Genomic DNA, 22720 nt, shown 5'->3' on the forward strand with positions numbered 1-22720 from the left:
TGGTATACTGATGCTACCTGCTTCACTCTTCCTGCTAAGGATTGCTTTAGCTATTATGGGTTTCTTATTTTTCCAGATGAATTCCATGATTACTTTTTTATTTCTATGAAGAATGTCATTGAATTTTGATCAGAATTAGAGGTGAATGAGAACACAGATAACACATATCAAAATCTCTGGGACTCTATGAAAGCAGTTCTAAGAGGACAGTTTATTGCATGGAGTTCATTTCTTAAAAAAAAAATAAAAAGTAAACAAATAAATGACTTAACTTTACATCTCAAAGCCCTAGAAAAAGAAGAACAAATCAACATCAAAAGAGGTGGAAAACAGGAAATAATTAAAATCAGAGCTGAATTCAATAAAACTGAAGCAAGAGAGACAATTGAAAAAACTGACAGAACAAAAAGTTGGTTCTTTGAAAAAATAAACAAAATTGACAGATCCTTAGCCATGCTAATGAAGATAAGGAGAGAGAAAACTCAAATTACTAACATAAATGATATAAAAAGAAATATCACAACAAACACTACAAAAATACAGAAGATAATTAGAAATCATTTTGAAAACTTGTACTCCAATAAGTTAGAAAATATCAAAGGCATCGACAGATTTCTAGAGTCATATAATTTGCCCAAATTGAATCTAGATGATATCACACTTTAAGCATATCAATTTTAAGTGACAAAATAGAAGACACTATCAAAGTCTACCAACCAAGAAAAGCCCAGGACCTCATGGATACACAGCCTAGTTCTTCAAGACCTTTAAAGAAGAGCTAATACCAATATTATTCAATTTATTTCAAGAAATAGAAAAAGAGACAGCACTTCCAAACTCATTCTATGAGGCCAATATCACCCTGACTCCAAAATCTTGCAAAGACACATCAAAAAAAAGAAAAGTTCAGACCCATATCTCTAATGAATATAGATGAAAAAATTCTCAATAAAATTTTGGCAAATCAATACAAAATCATATCAAAAAGATTAGGCACCCAAATCAAGTGGGATTCATCCCAGGGATACAAGGTTGGTTCAACATACAGAAATCAATAAATGTAATTCATCACATCAGTGGACTTACAGATAAGAATTATATGATCATCTCAATAGATGTCGAAAAATCATTTGACAAAATACAGCACCCCTTCAAGTTCAAAACCCTAGAAAAACTAGGGTTGACAGGAACATAGCTCAACATCACAAAGGCTATCTCTGCTAAGCCCCAGGACAACATCACTCTAAATGGAGAAAAATTGAAAGCATTCCCTCTATGAACTGGAACAAGACAGGGATGCCCTCTTTTACCACTTGTATTTAACATAATTCTTGAAACACTGGCCAGAGCATTAGAAAGACAAAAGAAATTAAAGGAATACACATAGAAAAAGAAGAACTCAAATTGGCACTATTTGCTGATGATATGATTCCGTACCTAGAAGACCCTAAAATTCCACCAGAAAATTTCTAGAACTAGTAAAGGAATTCATAAAATAGAAGAATATAAAATCAACACCGATAAATCAAAGGCATTTCTGTATATTGGTGATAAATCCTCAGAAATGGAAATGAGGAACACTACCCCATTTACAATAGCCTCAAGAAAAATAAAATACTTGGGAATCTATTAATTCTATACAAATTTTGTTATGTGCCTATACCATGCTGCTTTTGTTACTACAGATTTGTATTATAATTTAAGATGAGATATTGTGATACTTTCTGCTTCACTTTTCTTGCTAAGAATTACTTTTTCTATTCTGGGTCTTATTTTTCTAAATAAATTTCATGATTGATTTTTCTATTTCTATGAAAAATGACATTGGAATTTTAATAGGAATTGCATTAAATCTGTATTGTGCTTTTGGTTGTATGGCCATTTTGACAATATTAATTCTGCCTAACCAAGAACATGGAAAATATTTCCATCTTCTAGGGCCTTCTTCCAATTTCTTTGTTTAGTGTTATCTAGTTTTCATTGTAAAGATCTTTCACCTCTTTTGTTAGATTGATTCCCAAATATATTTTTTGAGGCTATTGTGAATAGGATGGTTTTCTTGATTTCTCTCTCAGCTGATTCATCATTGGAATATAGGAACACAATTCATTTATGGGTGTTAATTTTATATCCTGTTACTTTAATGAATTATTTATAAGTGCTTTCTGGTAAAGTTTTTTTGGCTTTTCTAAATATAAAATTATATCTTTGGCAAATAAGGTTATTTTGAGCTCTTCTTTTCCTATTCATAACCCTTTAATTTTTGATTTTCCCCCTTTTGTCTAATTGCTCCGGCTAGCATTTCAAGGAATATGTCAAATAGGAATATCTTGTTCCAGATTTTAGAGGAAATGTTTTCAATTTTCTTCCATTTATAATGATGTTGTCACCCCTTCTCCCCTTTTATTGAGACAGGATCTCACTCCATTGCTTAGGGCCTCCCTAAATTGCTAAACCTTGCCTAGAACTTGCAATCCTCCTACTTCAACCTTCTAAGTGGCTGCAATTAATGGCATGGGCCACCAAGCCAGAGAATATCTTTTAATGATTTACAACATCTGAATTTTATTGAAACCTTTAGAATAGGCAAATCCCTTAGAGATTTGGGGCCCAAGTAACACTGATCTCAGATAACAAATAGGTAGCAAACTCTCCCTCTCATGCAACTCTCCAAAGAAAGAAAATATAGGCCCTCAAAGAAGACAAGTCTTCCACTGCTGGGTAAGCTGGCTTCAGATCTCTTAATGAGAAGTTCCCACCACTAAAAAACAAAACAAGAATAAGTCATTCTTTTAAGTTTTATATTCTTCTGAACAATTGATGGATTTATCATTTTTGATTCAAAAAGAAAAAAATGGACTGTTTTCATTATAGAAGAAAAAAAGAGAGTTAGTTAAGAATATTCAAAGTTAAACATTTTTTTGAAGTTTCCGTCAAGAATCATAAATGTTTTTAAAGAAACTGATCTATAAGACAGTTGACAGTAAGCATCCTAGGATATAACATGATTTGTAACCACCATTATGTCAATAATAATACTCAAATCTGCATCATGATTAAAGATCCAATTGCCTGGAGACAAAAAAAATTTATTTTTGTTTTCTGGAGAAGTGAGATATTGTTTTAGAAAAAAAATACTTCTTATTGTCTACTGCTCCGTATTAGCATATTTCAAGATACTTAGGGTAGGAAATTTTCTAAATTTGAAGAATAAATAATTAGATTGAAAGGCCTATAAATTTGAGCTTAATTAATTTAAAAAGTATTTAATTGGGCTGTGTATACTCACACCTGTAATGATCAGGTATTGACGAGACATAATGCTTCAGAAAGGTTTGTTAATAGAGGTACTAAGAATATTTCTGTTGTATGGAGGAAATGACTGAAAATAGTTTTATTTATTTATTTTTTTGTACTAGGGATTGATCTCAGGGGTAATTAACCTCTGAGATGAATCCATAGCCTTCATTTTATATTTTTTATTTTGAGACAGAGTGTTGCTACGTTGCTCAGGGCCTCGCTAATGTGCTGAAGCTGTCCTTGAATTTGTGATCCTCATGCCTCAGCCTGCAGAGTCATTGAGCTTGCAGCTATATGCCACTAAGCCTGGGTCAACAGTTACTAATAGTTGCTTAAAGTATTACATTTATTTGGAAGTACTAATGGTCAATTTGAGTTATTAACTTTATTGGATTAAGAGATGCCAATGTTTAAGAAGCTTATTTGTGTCTATGAGGGTGTGTCTAGGTATGATTGTTATATGGAGTAGCCAACTGAAAAGGAGACCCTCCTTAAGTGTGGGCAGCACTCTCCAATAGGATGATGGATTGGATGGAATAAAAGTTGGAAGAAAAAGGAAGCAGCAGCAAATGGACACTCAATTCTTTTTGAACAGTTTTTTTATTTGTTCTAATTAGTTATATATGATAGCAGAATGCATTTTGATTCATTGTACACAAATGGAGCACAACTTTTTATTTCACTGGTTGTACATGATGTAGAGTCACACCACATGTGCAGTCGTGCATGTAGGATAATGATGTTCAACTCCTTCCACAATCTTTCCCACCCCCATGGCCCCTTCCCTTGCCTCCCTCTTCTTTGCCCAGTCAAATTTTTCCATTCTTCCCATTCCTCATGCCCAGCTATGGGTTAGCATGCACTTTTCAGAGAAAACATTTGGCTTTTTTTTGGGGGGGGTGGGGATTGGCTTACTTCCTTTAGCATGATAGTCTCCAACTCCATACATTTACTTGAAAATGCTACAATTTTATTCTCTTGTAATGCTGAGTAATATTCCATTGTGTATATGTATCACAGTTTCTAGGCTGGTTCCACAGTTTAGCTATTGTGAATTGAACTGCCATGAACATTGTGCCTGTATCATGATAGTATGCTAATTTTAAGCCCTTTGGGTATAGAACGAGGAATGAAATACGGTAAGTCAAATGGTGGTGGTTCCATTCCAAGTTTTACAAAGAATCTCCATATTGCTTTCCATAGTGGGTGCACCAATTTTCAGTCCTATCAGCAATGTATGAGTGTACCTTTTTCTCCACATCCTGGCCAACATTTATATTGCTTGTATTTTTGATAATAGCCATTCTGACTGGAATGAGATCTTACAGCAGCTTTGATTTGCATTTCTCTAATTACTAGAGTAGTTGAACATTTTTTCATATATTAGTTGATCAATTGTATATCTCCTTCTGAGAAGTGTCTGTTCAGTTGCTTAGCCCATTTATTTTCTGGATTATGATGCAAGTTTGTTTCAACATAAGAAAATCAATAAATGTAATTTGTCACATCAACAGACTTAAAGATAAAAATCATATGATCATCTCAATAGATGCAGTAAAAGCTTTTGATAAAATACAATACCCTTTCTCATGTTCAGAAAACTAGAAAAACTAGGGATAGGAGGAACATACCTCAACACTGTAAAAGCTATCTATGCTGAGTCCAAGGCCAGTATTACTCTAAATGGAAAACATTGGAGATATTTTCTCTAAGAACTGTAAGACAGGGATGCCCTCTCTTACCACTCTTATTCAACATAGTCCTTGAAACTCTAGCCAACTCAAATAGACAGATGAAAAAAATTCAAGGGATACAAATAGAAAAAGATGAATTCAACTATCTCTTTTTACTACTGACATAATTCTATACTTAGAGAATCCAAAAAAAAATTCACCAGAAAACTTCTATAATTAATATATGAATTCATCAAAATAGCAGGACATAAAATTAACACCCATAAATCAAAGGCATTTCTGCACATCAGTGACAAATGCTCTGGAAAAGAATGTAGAAAAACTGTCCCATTTATAATAGCCTCAAAAAATATATACTTGGGAGTAAACTTAATGAAAGAGGTGAAAGATCTCTACAATGAAAACAACAGAATACTAAAGAAAGAAATCAAAGAAGACCTTAGAAGATGGAAAGATATCCCATGTTCTTGGATAAGAAGAATGAATGTTGTCAAAATGGCGATACTACCAAAAGCATTATACAGATTTAATGCAATCCCAATTAAAATCCCAAAAAAATTCCTCATAGAAATAGGAAAAGCAATCATGGAATTCATATGAAAAAATAAGAGACCCAGAATAACCAAAGCAATCCTTAGCAACAAGAAGGAAGCAGTAGTCATCACAATACCAGACCTTAAACTATACTACAGAGTGATAGTAACAAAAACAACATGGTATGGGCAACAAAATAGACATGTAAACCAGTGGTACAGAGTAGAACACACAGAGACAAACCCACATAAATACAGTTATCTCATACTCAACAAAGGCACCAATAACATACATTGGTGAAAAGATAGCCTCTTCAACAAATGGTGATCAGAAAACTGGAAATCCATATGCACCAAAATCAAATTAAACCAAGATCTCTCAACATGCACCCAGCTCAACTCACAGTGGATCAAGGACCTAGGTATTAGACCAGAAACTCTACACCTAATAGAAGAAAAAGTAGGCCCAAATCTTCATCATGTTGGATTACATCCTGATTTCCTTAACAAGATTCCCTAAAGTGCAAGAAATAAAATTAAGAATTAATAAAAAGGATGGATTCAAACTAAAAGATTCTTCTCAGCAAAGGTGGTTATCAATGAAGTGAAGAGAGGGTCTACAGAATGGAAGAACATCTTTACTACACGCACATCAGATACTACACTAATCTCCACAATATATAAAGAACTCAAAAAACATCAAAAAAAATAATAACACAGTCAATAATTGGAAAGGTTCTTGATTGCTGCTATAATTGTCTAAGAATATCTGACTCTTGCTTCTTCACTTTTCCAAAGCAGACTCTGCTGCCAGTGATTCCTCAAAAGCCTTTGGTCTCAGTCTAAGGTAGCAATACTGATCCTTCTTGTTCTGAGTCTTTAGCCACTTAGAATGTGCAGCTACTCATTCTGCCAGCTCTCCAGCCTGCAGTTGGCCATTGAAGACTATCTAGCTTCTGGACACATAAGCCAATGTAATAAATTCCCTTTTTATAATTATACTTCCTATTGATTCTGTTCCTCTAGAGAACCCTAATCCTGATATAAATAATAGATATATCTACAGGAGAAAACAAATATGACATCATTTTAAAAAGTAGCCTTTTATTCTATAGACTAAATTATCCAAGATCCCTTGTCATTTTTTCAAAGACTTAATTTTGCCTTTGTATGAAATAAGTTTTCAATAAATGTATTTCAATTTATAGTAGCTGCATACCAGCTATTAATGACTCTAGGTACAATAAAATTAATAAATACAAAGAACAAGAAGGGATCAGCAGAGTCTACTAGTGATGTGTATGTTTACTTCTCTATTTAGCTGATGTCTTCATTAATAATCAAGATGATGCACCTTAATCGTAGTACAACAGTTGGAATATAGACACAACTTCGAGATTTTAATTTTTTGAAAGTTATTTACTCTTAGAAATATCCCTCAGAAATGTTTGTGGATTACACGTATTTGAGGAGGAGTAGCAGCCTGTTAACTTTAACACTTCTCAATAAGAGTTATGACTATATATTTTTCTATAATCTCTAGGGGGTGTTAATTTGGAGTTAGCAGATAAATTTTTTTTATGCTGAGGTCATGTTAGAAATTTTTAAGATATTTTTTTTGTCTTTCCTTTATTGGACAAGGTAGCAAATATGACCAGCAGGACCACCATATCCAACTTCTGCTACAAGCACAGCACTTCATCGGGAAAAATAAGATGTATAACCCAAAGTCAGCTTTGGCTAGGGATGCACAAATGTACAAAAAGCAGATTATTGTTTTACATTTTATTTGGTATCAAATTTTTATAATTTTCGACAACAACCAAGCCCCCCTTCACAGAGGGATCACAATTGTAATAAGAGATCAAAGAACTGCCTCTGACTTTTGTCTTACTGTGTAACTAGACATTACTTCATTTCTTCTCTACAGTCATTGTTTTTTACCCACTTGAGAAGAATCACACCAATTTGACCTATCTTGCAGAAGACTGAGTACTGCAATGTTTATTAAACTTCAAAGCTGTACTTGAATAGACTCAAAGAAATATATGCCAATATCAGATGCCAGTATTTTATTTAACTTGATTCATTTTTGTTTCAAGTCATTGAGAACCAGTATGAACACCTGATAGGAAACGAAACACAACAAAGCTTATCTATCAGTCATTTTTGTTAAAGTGGCTTTTGCCTGTAAAGTCTCTTATAAAGTCCAATGTCTGTGGTGAAACTGCATTTTTGTTTATTCAAAGAGCCCTCTTATCTCACCCACCTATTCTTCCCTAAATTTATTCCATCTATCCTCATCATATTTGCCTTTATGTTTATATTTCTGCTATCTCACATTTTTAAGTATTTTCACCATGTATTTTTCCAGTGGTTCCTTTCTTTTTCTCTTTAGTGAATGACCTTTCCTAGGACTGGCTTTGCTTATTTCCTTTGTTTTATCTTCTTGGTTATCAGTTGTTCATTCATTTGAAAGAATTTTCCACACTTACACATTGTGCTTCTGCCAATAAATGATCAGCTTTTAAAATAATAATACACACCTTTCAACTTTACATTAAAATCAAACAACTTTACTGGTGTTACTCAACCAACACAGAATTTTCTCTGCTTGACATTTGAGTCTCAACTTCTATTAATCAATGATGTAACATTGTAGTGATTAGGGGTACTTAGAAGATGTGTGCTTTATAATTGGCTCATGGATGCTATAAAGTTTGGTTGTCTAATGCATAGTACAAGTCATGTGAAATTCAGACCTCTCCTTAAGAAATCAAAAAAAAAAAAGCAGAGCTTTAATTAGTTCATTATTGAGTGCTTTTAAGTGTCCCAGGCAGAGAATGAAGATGTGATTGCAAATAAAATGAGGCTATAATTTAACTGTTAAATAATTTATAAATTATTGCTAATTATAAATCTTTAGCATACTTATCTAAATTCTTCCTGTTCTAGTCTTAACTTCATTTCCCCTTGTTTATTAACAAAGTGGCTATCAGACAGTCCATGTGCCTAAAGGCTTGAAGGATGTGCCATCTAACTATTACATTCTTTCATTCAGCAAACATTCAATCAGCACTTAGTGTATGCTAGGTCCTATGCAAGGAATACAAATATGATTAAGATTTAACCTTTTCCTTATAGAGCTGACAGCATAGAGGAGATAGTTTTGTTTTTAAGGAAGAGAACGTGATCAAAGGTAATGCAGAAAAAAATTGAAAAATTTTAGAATTTTGTTTTGAAATTATTTTCCCTTAAAGAACCAGTCAAATTTTTAGACCATTGGTTCCCACTAGGAATAGAATACTGAAATTGATGATTAATGAAAAAAATAAAATACTTCTATTGCTTTGAAAAAATTAGTATGAAGAATAGGCACAATGTGGTCAAAATTAGAATACTTTTATAAAGGAAATCATATAAGGATTGGTGCCTGATTTACCTGGCCTGGAATTATGATATAGATTCTTTGAGGTGTTGAGTTGTTTCTCAGCCAGTGTGTACCAAAATCAATGAACTCCACTCCTAAAGCTTCCAAATTGGTAGGTTTTGAGAGATGCCTTTAACAATATTCCAACTGATGCTGATGCTTCTGGTCCAGAGACTATGCTCTAAAAAGCAATGAGTTGGACTGCACACTAGCCAAGGCAAACCCTTAAAATGATTGCTATGCATGCAATGTGCACCTAACTAAAATCCATGACCTTTGAATAAATCTCCAACGGTAATTTGTAGTCATTTCAAAATACAATACAAAGCCTGGCTCTATACCTGGTATTGGTTATATACACATGGGAAACTTTAGTGCATATCACCTCCTTACAGGACAGATTGAGATATGTGACTTTAAGCCTCTATTGAATGAAAATGAATCCATTTGTGATTATATAATTTTATAATTTGAAATCATGACAGAGAGGCTTAGAAGAAAGTTAAAATTTAAAACTCTTTATCCAAGTAATCTGAAACAGGATTTTAATTCAGAAATCAGATGCTTTACCTATTTTCTTCAACAACTTATAATCTAGTACAAGCTACCTAGACACATTTTGTACCAGCGTTGAGTGATTGCCAAGGAGACTCCACTTCTTCCCTGGGCAAGCTCATGTGTCCCCTCTCTTTTTATACTAAAAGAAGGAAAAAATCATGTTATATTATCAGGGCACAATGCTCAGGAAGTAGAGGCTCTGGATCCAGCCTAATAACAAAGATTTGAAGTGATTACCAGGATGGTAAGTTTTCTGTGTTCCATTGCCAGCAAAACTACTTGAGTTCAAATGATGAAACTTAAACTTACAGGCTTGAAGGAATATCAGCCTCCAAGAGCAGTTGGTGTATCCTTCGTTTCACAAATATAAGGGGAAAAGACCAAGCGATAATTTTCATCTACCTGCCAATATCAAGAATTTCTCTAGATCTGATTTCATGAAAGTCATGAGATTTCTCTCAAAAGAGAAAATCAGATATTCCAAAAAGAAATATTCATTATCCTACCCCTGAATCAGAAATAAGAATAGTTTCATCACATGGAGATTCAGAATTTGGGACTTTCAGAAACAAGTAAAATTTCCTAAAATTTCTAATTTTTGTTTATCTTTCAGAACTGTGCCATTGAGGCTTGAATCAAATTCTGAAATGCTGGCTCTTTATGATTTTCTTCTGTAGCTCTTTGATCAGTGTTATCAGTATGACTGTCAACCTTCTCATCCTCTTCATTCAAGGTTCCTCAAGTCAGGATCAAGTGAGAGGGATTCACCACAGGGGATGCAGTCTTTGGCAATCCCTGAGTCCAAAACTACAGAGCCCATCTCTTTCTGAAGATAGTCCAGTTGTTCTTTATTCTGTTCTCTCTGGACATTGATTTCTTCAGATCTTTATAATAAGAATGATACTCCCTTTCACATTCTTTTTCAGTATTGATGACTTCTACATAGAGCCCACAATAGCAGAGAATTCACCACCCTGAGTGAGCTATAAAATTCATCTAACACCTGGCCTATTTAGCAAGTCTGTTTACTGACATATGTAGTTTCTTGATTCAAGCCATCTTGGGAAGACTCAAAATTCTGCATCCATTCCACTATGAAGCTATGATCAATGATGTCAGTGTTGTTCACGACCAAAATGAAAGGCAGTTTGGTTTTATACAAGGTGCTACAGGCATAGAGTGCATTAGAGATGAGGGGCACTGGGTTAGTACATCTTAAGATGTCCATTATATAAATGACCACTGTTGGAAATGAGGATGCCAGGGCCTCAATGATGAATGTCCCAGAAACTGAGGAGGTGAATTTTTTCAATCTGTCCAGATGTATCAAGCAAGATGCATTCTGGGCCTTTTGAATAAATTTTATTTCTTTATAAGATCTGGTAGCAAAGTGATTGAGAGAAGTTGCTATGTCACCACTGAACCCAAGATCACATTGTTTCATGACTTCTTTATACTTTACGGTGTCATGAATATTTGTATTGGCAGGGAAGGGAACTTCATGAATGGCTGGGTCCAAATTAATCATATATGGTTGAAAGCCTTGGCAATGCAGATGTCCTGTGAGCTTTTGTACAAAGGTGTTTTTTCTGGATCCCGCCATACCCCAATGCCAATAGAAACACAGAGGACCAAAGGGACCCCAAATCCTGAGGCTCAGCTGCATCCACCATAGACCTACCGACCACACCATCAAGAAGTGTGAGTTTTAGTTTTACTTTATTCATATTAAAAGCAAAGATCCATTTTTATCTAGATCAAATTCTTGAAAACTAGTTAATCACTTTATTTGTAAGAATGAAGCAAATAATCAAATAATAAGCAATGTAGAAAATTAAAATAATATTTCTTTAATGTTATACTTTATGTTTGCCTTAAAAAAACTAAGTTTGCACTTATAAATGAATTACATTTTACCTGTTATCTTCCTCACTGAAATATCTGCAGCGTCTTTATGAATCAAGAAAATGATTAAATAAGAATGTTATTTTAATGACTAGATTATAGGTATTCCATTCAGACAATAAGAAATATATGCATTCCTACATATGCGAACCTATTTAAAACATCATTATGTAATTATCACACTTTTATCTGAGAATTAAATACTCCCTTTATCTACTGGCCATCTTCTCTGAGTTTTAATTCGTTTTCCTCTGCTAAAATGTTATTCATCTCTCTGACTTCATTACCTACTCTTGTCACATTGCACATTGATGTTCATTGGATATTCAACTTTAATATTATTTATCGCCTTTTGAGCATCATCAAGCATTAGCAACAATATAAGCCAAAACAACATACATATCATTGAGGTTTTATTTTTTTTAAAGCCATATTAATATTAAGGACACATGCAAAAGAAGCTAAAATATTATTGGAAATTTTGTATTCATTGTGTTTGTCATAATTATACAGAAATTTTTATGCTACTGTGATTAGGATTTTAATCTATGTTCCAAACCATACCAGAAGCCTATTTAAGGCATGGGCTCCTTTTGTAAATTCATGTTAAGGAGTTAGCACCCAGCATGGTACAGTAATTTATAATAATGTTCTTATAATATATTGAGGATATTGAAGTTAGCTTAAATAATAATAATTTGCCTTTCAACCTAATTAATATTAAAGCAAATCTCATAAAGCCAGTTAGGAACATTACATTTCATATGCATTTGAATTAACTCATCTTTAAATTCTAATTCTAGGCAAACAAACTCCCCGCCCCCGCTCCCCCCGCAAAAAAAACTCTGTTTCTATCAATTGCACATTTTCATTAGGATTGCATGAATTGATTTAATTTTTTGCCTATACAGGGAGTTAAAATGTTGAATGTTTAAAAGTTTATTAAAATTAATTTGGCACAAACTCAACCAAGTAGCCATTTCTTCATTCTTACCCTGTTCCACCTTCTTCTTTTGCTGTTGTTCATAGAACTGAATTACAACGTTTTTCATAATAAATGTGTAAATTAAAAAAATAATCAGACTCATGTTGTAACTATTGATTATCGTTTCCTGAAGTATATAACTAAATTCAGTATTCATCAAGAGTAGATTCAAGGCTGGGGATATAGCTCAATTGGTAGAGTTCTTGCCCTGCATGCACAAGGCCCTGGATTCAATCCCCAGCAGCACAAAGAGAGAGAGAGAGAGAGAGAGTGAGAGAGAGAGAGAGAGAGAGAGAGAGAGAGAGAGAGAGAGAGAGTAAGTAGATTCAAAGACTCAAATCATTGTATAATTATCAAGAGTCTATGAGGGACAAATCACTTTAACCTGTTTTGGAAGAAAAAATAATGAGAAAATCAAGAGCCTTAATCTCTAGAAATCTATCATCTAATAAATTGTTCTTTTATTAATGACTATAATCACCTTACTGTGCAATAGAACACCAGAACTAAAATAGGTAGAAGATAGGGGTTTGAAAGTTTTGCCACAAAGAAACATTAAATGTTTGAGATGATGGTAATGCTAATAACCCTGCTTTGATTATTATATAATCTTTAAATATATCAAAACACTAAATTGTACCTTTTGCAATCACACAATTATATATTTGTACAATTATGTCAATTAAAAACAAAGAAAAACAAGAAAAGCAAGCAAAAAATAAAATAAAACCCTAAACTTAGACACAAATACAAATAAACACATGCTACTGTCAATGAGTAAACTTGAAGATCTAACCATTATTCTACAAATAGAGGGAAGTGGTCTTCATTGATTTATATTTAACATCCAACTGGTAGGATTTTTATATGTCTTGGAGACAAAATGTTTAAAATGTGCTATGTGTTGTGATAATTCAGTTCCAGCTCCTCTTTTCTTTACTTTCCTGCTTCCTTGCTCTTGCTCTCACTCCTGCTCAATTTTTTTTAAACTCAGTTGTCATTCACACAATGGGAAAACACAGATATAAGTTGAGTATGAATATTAATACACAGAAACAGTGCCGCTCCACAGGTTAAGATGCCTGAGGAAAATGATTGAAGAGGTGAGTAAAACAACAGAGATGCTTGTGATGGGGAAATGTTTTGTCTAACTCTTCACTTTCCCCATTTTCTTTGTTTCTACACTCTATTTCACTGAGCATGCTATTTAAAAAAAAATGTGCTAACCTGTAAGAATTTTTTGTGCAAGTTAAGCAGCAGCTTTATTGAAATATGTGTAACTTTCATTAAAATTTTTAGAATACTCTTTTACTTCAGGAAATGTGTTGATTATACAGCATTAAGAACAAATTTGTTGAAGTAATTGACATTTATTCTGTTTCACAACAATTGTGCTCATGAAAATTTTGTTTGTTAGATGATTTTTCTTTTGCTTCCTTTTGTGATGGGACTCTGGAAAACAAAAGTTTTTTCTTTAATTTCTCCATATATCATCACAACATATTTCTCAACCTCACTTCCAATTGTGAATTTTAGCAATCAAGAACAAGAGAAATCAATCAACCCACACGTTTTCGGTCTTTTACAATTAAAAACTACTTTCAATAGTTAGGAGTCCCTGCCTCATCTGTCAGATGATCTGCTAGTTGTCGTATGTCAAGCCCAGAAAAAGATGCACCTGCTTTAAATCCTTCTTTCACATTGCACCTATCCCTTGGCAGCAACATTGAACTGATTTTGCTTCTTCTTAAACCTTTGTGCATGCTATTTTTCTCTCCTCAGTATTCTGCTTTCTATTATCCAAATGGAAATTCTAACAACTCTTACTGTTTCCTTCTTCCATGTTCCCAGGGCAATCCCCTAAAACAGGCAGATCCCTACACAATTGGTCATTAAAAAATTATATCATTAAATCTAGTATTTTATACGTACAATGATATCTTAAAATCATGTCAATCTTCTTCTCAAAACCTCTCCATAATCACTCACTACCCTAAATATAAAATCTAAAACATATTGCACAATATATAATGTTTTTTTTTTTTTTAATGATGCAGTCCACAACTATTTCACCAGCTTCAAACTTTGTGGCTGTTCCTTTGTAATCTCCTATCTTGGGCTTAATTCTGACCCCTACACATATTAAATACTCTTTCCTTTCCTGGTCCTTGACTGTGTATTTTCTATTATCTGGATTTTTCTCCAGCCTAACCTGGCTCCATTTATTTAATAACAAATCCTGTTGAAGTCAATCAATTCTGGGATCTTCCCATGACCCTGTAAACTTTCCTCTTCTCAAGACTCAGATAAATCCCAACACTATCTTTTTCATGTTCAGTAAGAAATTGCTAATGGACTGACTGGTTATTTAAATGACAATATTATAAAGCAATTAACTTTCTGGCAAGTCTCAAAATGGAATAAATATCCTCCACTCCATTCCATACTACCCATTAATGAAAATCTAGGAAGGAAGGAAGGCAGTAGGCTGCCACAGAATGGCAGCTCTTTTCTGTCACTTGTTCTAGATTTCATAAGAGTCAGGCTGTTAAGGTCTGTAAACAAGTCAAGGCAAAAACAGAAACAGAATTCTCAGTGAGTCTACTCTTCATCTTATAGTTGACAACTATTAGGTGGCCTGGTCTTAATGTAACTGGGCCTCACTTTATACTTAAGAAATCAGTATATTTCGGTGAGCCAGCAGAGAAATCTTGGCTCTCACAGAATTTATAAAATAGATCTCTAGGCCATAAATTTCATAGGCAGGAATATAGCTCATTTTTTGGAATCCAAAGTAGATTCTGTCACCAGATGACCATCCTTCAATTCAGCTTTATCTAACTATGAATCATAATATACAGTCTTCTTACAGTAATATGATACTTACAAAGCCATTTCTTGAATATGGTTTCTGAGCACTAAAATAACAAGGGAAGAGATGGAGTATTATTATCTCCATCTTAAAAGATAAAGACTCAAAGACGCAATTTAAATAGCCAAGAACATATAGATAATATGTGACAAGATAATCTTGACTGACTTCAAATTCACTCTTCTCTACACAAAATCATGATCATAATTCTGGGTTTTTACTGTGCAATGCAATACTTCAATATAATAATATTACTAAATTATTCCACAAAAAAATTGGGGAAAAAAGTCCTCCTTATACTACCAAAAGTTTAGCAAATGAGCTTAAAAATTATTTTGTAAGCACTCAGTAGAAACCAAAGGTTGGTAAAAAAATAACTGGTGCTTATTGAATGCTTTGCTATGTTCTAATGTCTTGGTATTATTCTACGTAATTAAAATGTATTATTTCCTTGAATGCTTTTAACCCTGTACTAGATATTACTGTAAATTTCCTTTACAGATAAGAAAATTCAGGCAAAAAGACTCAACAGCTTCACCAAACCTAGAGTGATTAAATGACACAGTCAAGATACAAACTCAAGCCAAAATACTTACTCCTTCTCTTGGGCGTATCTACCACAGACCAAATTTTCATCTGGCCCCAGACACAGAACAAGCACAGAGCTCACAACTGTATGAAAGGTTGCTCTTCCAGAGCCTCAGTAAATTAACATTTCCAAAGTGTTCATGACTATGCCCAATAGAGTTTCAGCATAAGGTCAGCCCTTGGGCAGTTTTGTCTGACTCATTATTCATGAGTCTTTTTGTCTCCCAAGCTCATAATTTCTCCTAATGAGGAAGACTAGAAAATGAAACTGTAGCCCCATACGAGAATAAAAATTGTTTTGTAATAATTGTGTTTCAAGAGGTATCTTCTGTCCACTTTAATCTCTACCAAAGCATAGGAGGACCAGCAATATCTAACATTTACATCCCAGGGTTATGAGAATTATGCAGGATCAGCCCTTAAAGCAACAGCCAATAACCAGCATAGACAACATGCAGCAGGATTAGCAGAGAAGAATAAAACAAGCTTTGGGCATTTAGTAAATGGGTATCAGTTAAAGTCACCTCAATTTCCATTTGTGAAAAATGTCTAAGTTTTCTGCACTACTCAATTGTTATATGAGAACCACAAGAATTAAAGCACTACATAAACACAAAGTTAGTGATATTCGAAGTGGAAAAACCAATAAATCTAAATCTGATTTAGATTTTCAGGTGATCATTACAGATAAAAATAAGATCACAAATTCAGTGTGATAATGTCAATTAAGCCAACTGATTGACAGCTGCAGAGGTAAGCAAGGCATATAGCTATGTTAAGTACAAAGACCATTTGTACCTGAAACTTCAAATTAATCTCTCTATCTCTCTTTCTCTTTCTCTCTCTCTCTCTCTCTCTCTCTCTCCCTTCCTTCCTCCTTCCCTCCCCCCCACCCCTTCCCTCCTTCTCTCCCTGTCCCCACCACTTCAAATGAGGGGCAAGGGGAAGCAATCTGATAGAAATCAAAATATTTCATTCCAAATAATTTGTACTCATATATAGTATCTATCTATGTGTGTAAGGGCTCATTTTCCAAAAAGTCTGGCTCTCTGATCTTTCCTTTACCCCTTTTCTCTTGGTTTGAGAAATTTCTAGAAGAAAATTGTTTCAGCGATGATAGTGTTTAAGTTTCCTGGTCTCCAAAAGAGACTAAAGTGGAGATGATGGTAGCAATGATGCAACACAACAACAACAAAATAGCATGAGTTATGCCAGAGAAAGGAAGGGCAATTACTATACCTATGCTTCAATCTCCTCAGTATATTCTAGTGGCAAATATTTCCATGCTTATAGGAACATTTGCTAGGCCGAGTTTCAAATTATTCTTGTCATTCCAAGAAGGCAAACACTGTCACATGTTTCCATGCCATCCTCAGGTGATACCAGAGATGACCCATCCTCTGCACAATGGAGCAATTCTCTCATCATATCACCTGATTTTCTACATCCCATTCAACACCAAATTGTGACACCTACTGTCTTTCTACCTCTAGTTATTGCTAGATGATGGCTGATCACTCACCACTCTATAAGAACATCTATGATAATTCTGAAATTCAAGCACAAGACTACAAATAAATCTGTGTATAATCAAAGGCAAATCCAGAAGAGAGTAGAAACAGAAGCTGACTGCAAAGAAAATTATCATTCTAAGGTCAGGCTACTATTTCTTATTTTAGTCATCATGACAAGTGTCTAGAGGTAGCTTATTGTGATTCTAATTTGCCTTCTTCTGGTTGCTGATGATGCAGAACACATTTTCTTGTTCTTATTTGCTGTTACAAATTCTGTTTGGTAAAATGTCCACTTCACGCTTTGTGACCATTTTCTAAATGTAATCATTTTTTATGTGGACATTTTGAAAGTACATATTTTCAGAATACTGAGACTTCCATATGTACCTAGAAAATATTTTCTTCCATTCTATAATATCTCTACTCCTATTTATCTGTTTTAATTTTCTTTAGTAGATTTTCCTTTTGAAGCCAAGCCTAAGATTGTTTTTCATAGTCCTAGTCCTAGATCCTCAAAATTTTCTTTTATAAGGACTTACACTTCATATCTTACATTTAAGTTCCTGATACACTTTGAGTTAATTTTATATGAGTTGAAGTTTTTTTTTTTTTATGGATGCCCATTTATCCCAGCAGCATTTATTAAAAAGACTGTTTCCTTAATTGTATTTTTTGTCAAAAATTCATTTGGGCATATTTTTGAATTTTTCATTCTATTCTGTTTCATTGATTTATATGTGTTTTCCCTGACCATGACCACAGAGTCTTCATAGTAACAGATATGCAATAAATAATGAAATTCAGTAAACAGATTCCTCCATTTTATTATTTTGAACTCATTTGGTTCTACTAGTTTTCTTCATTTTCCATATAAATTTTAGAATTATTTCATGCATATTTATCAAGTGTTTCAAAGTTTTTATAAAAATTGCATTAAACATATTAATTTGGGTAGAATTCTCATATTGATTTTTTTATTACATTTGTCTTCATGATCACTGAATACTATTTATATATAATTTAATTTCTTTCATTGCCTTTGTGTTTTTAACATAAAAGTCCTAAAATATTTCATTAGACTTATGGAAAGTATTCTTTTTTTTAGCAATTTTATATTATATTGTGTTTCTTAAAATTGGATTCCAAAAGCTTATTGTAAGTATATACAACATAATTTATTTTTGTATGTTTATATTTTATCCTGTGACTTTACTGAAGCCTCTAGTTTTAGATGTTACTCTTAAAGAAACTTTGGAATTTACTACAAATAGAAACAGTTTTATTTCTGCTGATCAGTTTATTTTTCTTTTTTTTTTTCCTTCATTATTGTACTGGCTAGAACATTCAATGCTACGCTGAATATGACAAAACATCCTTGTCTTCACCTCATGGAGAAGAGCATACAGTGTGTGTGTGTGTTTGTGTGTGTGCATGCGCGCTCAGGGACTAGTCTAAGTTGCTTAGGTGGTCTGGAACATGTGATCCTCCTGCCTCAGCTTCCCAAATCATTGGGATTACAGGCATGTACCACCACTCCAGTTTAGCACAGCTTTTGTTGTTGTTGTTAATATTATTGGTTCTTTTTACTTACACATGACATTAGAGTCCATTTTCATATATTTATACAAGCATGGAATATTTCTTATTCTACTGAAGACCAAAATTGTGTAGATATACAGAATAGTGGGACTCACTGTGGTAAATATATGCACATAGGAGAGCTATGTCAGATTCATTTAACTCTTTTTCTTACTCTTATCCCCCTTCCTTCTCTTCATTCCGATTTATTTATTTCACTGAACTTTTATTTTTTCTTCTACATGTTCTTCATGAAGTTGAGAAATTTTCCATTCTATTCTCATTTTTTCTTAAAGATGATAAAGTTCTTATAATAAATGTATGATGTAGTTTCTTAAACATTTTCTCTGCATGATTGATATGCTCATATTATTTTTTATTTGGCTTGTTGATTTCTGAATTCCATTGATTAACTTTTGAATACTGAACCAGCTTTGGATCAATAAAGTGTAGGTGATCATTAAAAACCTAGAATTTTTTCCAGTAGGTCATCATTTATATTCCATTTGCTGATATTTTGTTAATAAATTTTGCTTCTATTGTCATGATTCATATTTTTCTGCAATTTTCTTGTTTTGGACTCTGGTTTTTATATGAGTATATTACTAATTTTATAAAATCAGTGGTGAAGTACATGTTCATCTGTTTTCCAGAAGAATAGCTGCATAATTATTCCTTCTTTAAATATTTCATAGACTTGATCAAGAAAACCATATAGGCCTATATAGATTTCTTATTGGGGAAAATGTTATTTTAAATTTATTTCTTTAGTAGGCATAAGGTAATTCAAGTGATCTATTTTATATCATTGGTTTTCTGGTAGTTTGTAGTTTCTCAGAGATTGAACCATTTTAAAAGTTGTCAGAATTATGTTCTTTTATTATTCTTTTGTTATCTATTCGATGTCTAGTATTTCATTCCTGATACTGTTAATTTCCATCTCCTCTGTTTTTCCTTTTGTCAGTCTTATTAGAAGTTTTCCAATTTTATGGTCATGTTTGAATAAATACTTTTTATTTCATTGATTTTCTCCATTTTTTATAAATTTCATTGATTTCTACTCATATTTTATCATTTCTTCTATATTTCTGCTGTCAGTATTTTGTTCTCTTTCTAGGCTATTAAAATGGGAACATGAATCATTTACTTTCTATTTTCTTTTTTTCTGATACATGATTTTAATGCTATCAATTTTCCTTTCAGCATTCCTATAGGTCTCTGCCACAGATTACTGTATGCTATATTTTTCTTTTTGGTTTATTTGAAGTACTGTTTTTGTTTTTTTTTTATTTCCCTTGAGAGTTCCGCTTTGACCCATGTATTATTTGGACGTGTGTTGCTGAGCACTAAAGTGTTTAGAAATTCACAAGCTATCTCTCTGTAATTGATTCCTGGTTTGATTCTATTTAGTCAGAAAATATGCTTTATTAAAACTTTTTAAATTTTTAGTTTTTATTATTAAAACATATAATATGTATAATAAAATGGCCATATACCATTCATATAACTCAATTAATCCCCATAAACTGAAAACATTTATATTTGTCTAGGTTTTTAAAAATTAAGTCTTTCTTATGCTCATCTCTTTTTTCTTTTCAATACTACCCCTGACCTCTAAATGCAATATGTTTTTGTAGATACTCTTGAACAACCTAAGCCAATACCATTTTATTACTAGCTATCTAGAGTTTCCTTTTATGATTGTTTCAAAAATATAAAAAAAATTAATCCTTTAAATATTATTTATAGTTTTAATTGTTTTAAATTTGTTGAGATTTGTTTATATTACTGGATATTATCTGTTTTGCTATTATTCTAGGTTCTCTCTCTCTATATATATATATACATATATATATAATATTATATATATGTTATTGGGTATAGTATATACTATTCTATAATAATTAAATATTGTTAGTTGCTGTGATTGTTTAATTCTTCTATATCTTTGCTTATTTTATGGGTTAGTGTTTCTATTAATTTTTAAGGGAGGGATTTTGAATATGTTAATTATAACTGTAGATTTGCTTATTTCTCCTTTCAGTTTTATCTGTTTTGATTTTCTTTAATTTTTGCCTACATTCCTTGGTGAATTCCTAGTTTCTGCTTTATTTGTTTGAAAATGTGAATGATATTTGCATATATCTTTTCACTTTCAACCTACATATATCTTCATATTTAGAGTGAGTTTCTTATAGAAAGCATATAGTTTTGTCACCATTTTAAATATACTTTCAAATCTATGAATTATGTGGTTCATTTATAAAATTTATATTTAATGTAATTTTTATATGTCTAGCATTTTATTTTTTGCTTTCTTTTGTTCTTAGCTTTAGTTTCTCTATTTTCTTTTCTTCTTTTTCTCAAGAATTCTTGGACATTTTTATAATTCCATTTTGATTCATTAATAGTGTTTGGGAGTATAGCTCATGATTTTACTTTATATATGCATAACTGGTCTATAATGCCTTTATTTTACCAGCTTAAATGACATATAAAATCTTACCTTCTTTTATATCATTTTAGTCTCTCACATTGATTTTATAATATATATAAAATAAAATAAATGTGTGAATATATATATATATATATATATATATATATATATATCTCCTCTTAGAACCACATCAGACTTTGTAAAATATTTTTGGCTTCCAATGTTAAATAGTATTTAGAAAATTCAGAAGAAGAAAAAAATATTTCATTTACCCATATATTTGCATATCACTTTTTTTTTCTTTTTGGATTTCCAAAGATTCATACTTTTATCAGTCACCTTCTATTTAAAACAACTTTTTGTTGCCATTCTTTTACAGTATAACTGCCAGTAACAAATTCCTTCAGTTTTAACTCATTAAAAATGTCATGATTTCCTCTTTGCTTATGAGGGATATTTCCATTCTGTTCAAAAACTAGGTTTACTTTTCTTTCAGATCTTGAAAAATATTGTACTACCTCCTCTGGCCTTCAAACTCTGATTAGTAAGTAGTCAATGCCATTTAAATTATTACATGCAAATATGATAATTTTTTTCCTGTCCACTCTCAAGATTTTTTTTCTTTATTTTCGATTTCTTAAGCTTAATTGTGATATCTCTAGGCTGGAACAGCCTTGGGTTAATATTTGTGGTTCATTCTGCTTCTGGAATCATTCTGGTTTATATATCCTATCAAATTTTGAAGATTTTCAGGTCTACCCTCTTTCTCCATTCATTCCACATTTCTGATGATATGGATACCATGGTTTTGCTATAGTTCTTGTTATTCTTTTTTAAAAAATATTTATTTATTATTTTAGTTTTAGGGGGACACAATATCTTTATTTTATTTTTATGTGGTGCTGAAGATCAAACCCAGGGCCTCATGCATACCAGGTGAGTGCACTACAACTTGAGCCACATCCCCAGCCCAGTTCTTGAGATTCTTTTCAGTTTCCCCTCTCTATTTTGTTTTTCTTTTGTTTAGGATACTTTCAGTTCAATGACTGTTTCTCCAACTACACTATGTTATTAAAACCATTGCTATATTTTTTAATTTTGGTTATTTGCTAATTCCAAAATTTCTACTGCTCTTTTTCTATCTTCTATTTCCTTGTGGAGATTTTTGTGTATCTTTTCTAAATCTTTCCAATTTTTTCTTTTCTTTAAGCCTTGCTCATAATAGTTCACTATATTATTTTCATTGGGTCTACTTTAAATTTTCTTTCCAGATAAGTCTCCTTCTGTCATTTCAGTTTTTCTTGCCTTCTATTGTATGTTATCTTT

The 22720-nt window shown here is 32.5% G+C and overlaps 1 pseudogene; it reads right to left on the bottom strand.

Annotated features, from left to right (window-relative positions):
• Positions 1 to 10124: 10124 nt before the first annotated feature.
• Positions 10125 to 11115, bottom strand: LOC101967327 (GPN-loop GTPase 1 pseudogene; annotated as a pseudogene).
• Positions 11116 to 22720: the final 11605 nt, after the last annotated feature.

Source organism: Ictidomys tridecemlineatus, chromosome 4, assembly GCF_052094955.1.
Source record: "Ictidomys tridecemlineatus isolate mIctTri1 chromosome 4, mIctTri1.hap1, whole genome shotgun sequence".
In the NCBI taxonomy this organism is placed as follows: Eukaryota; Metazoa; Chordata; class Mammalia; order Rodentia; family Sciuridae; genus Ictidomys; species Ictidomys tridecemlineatus.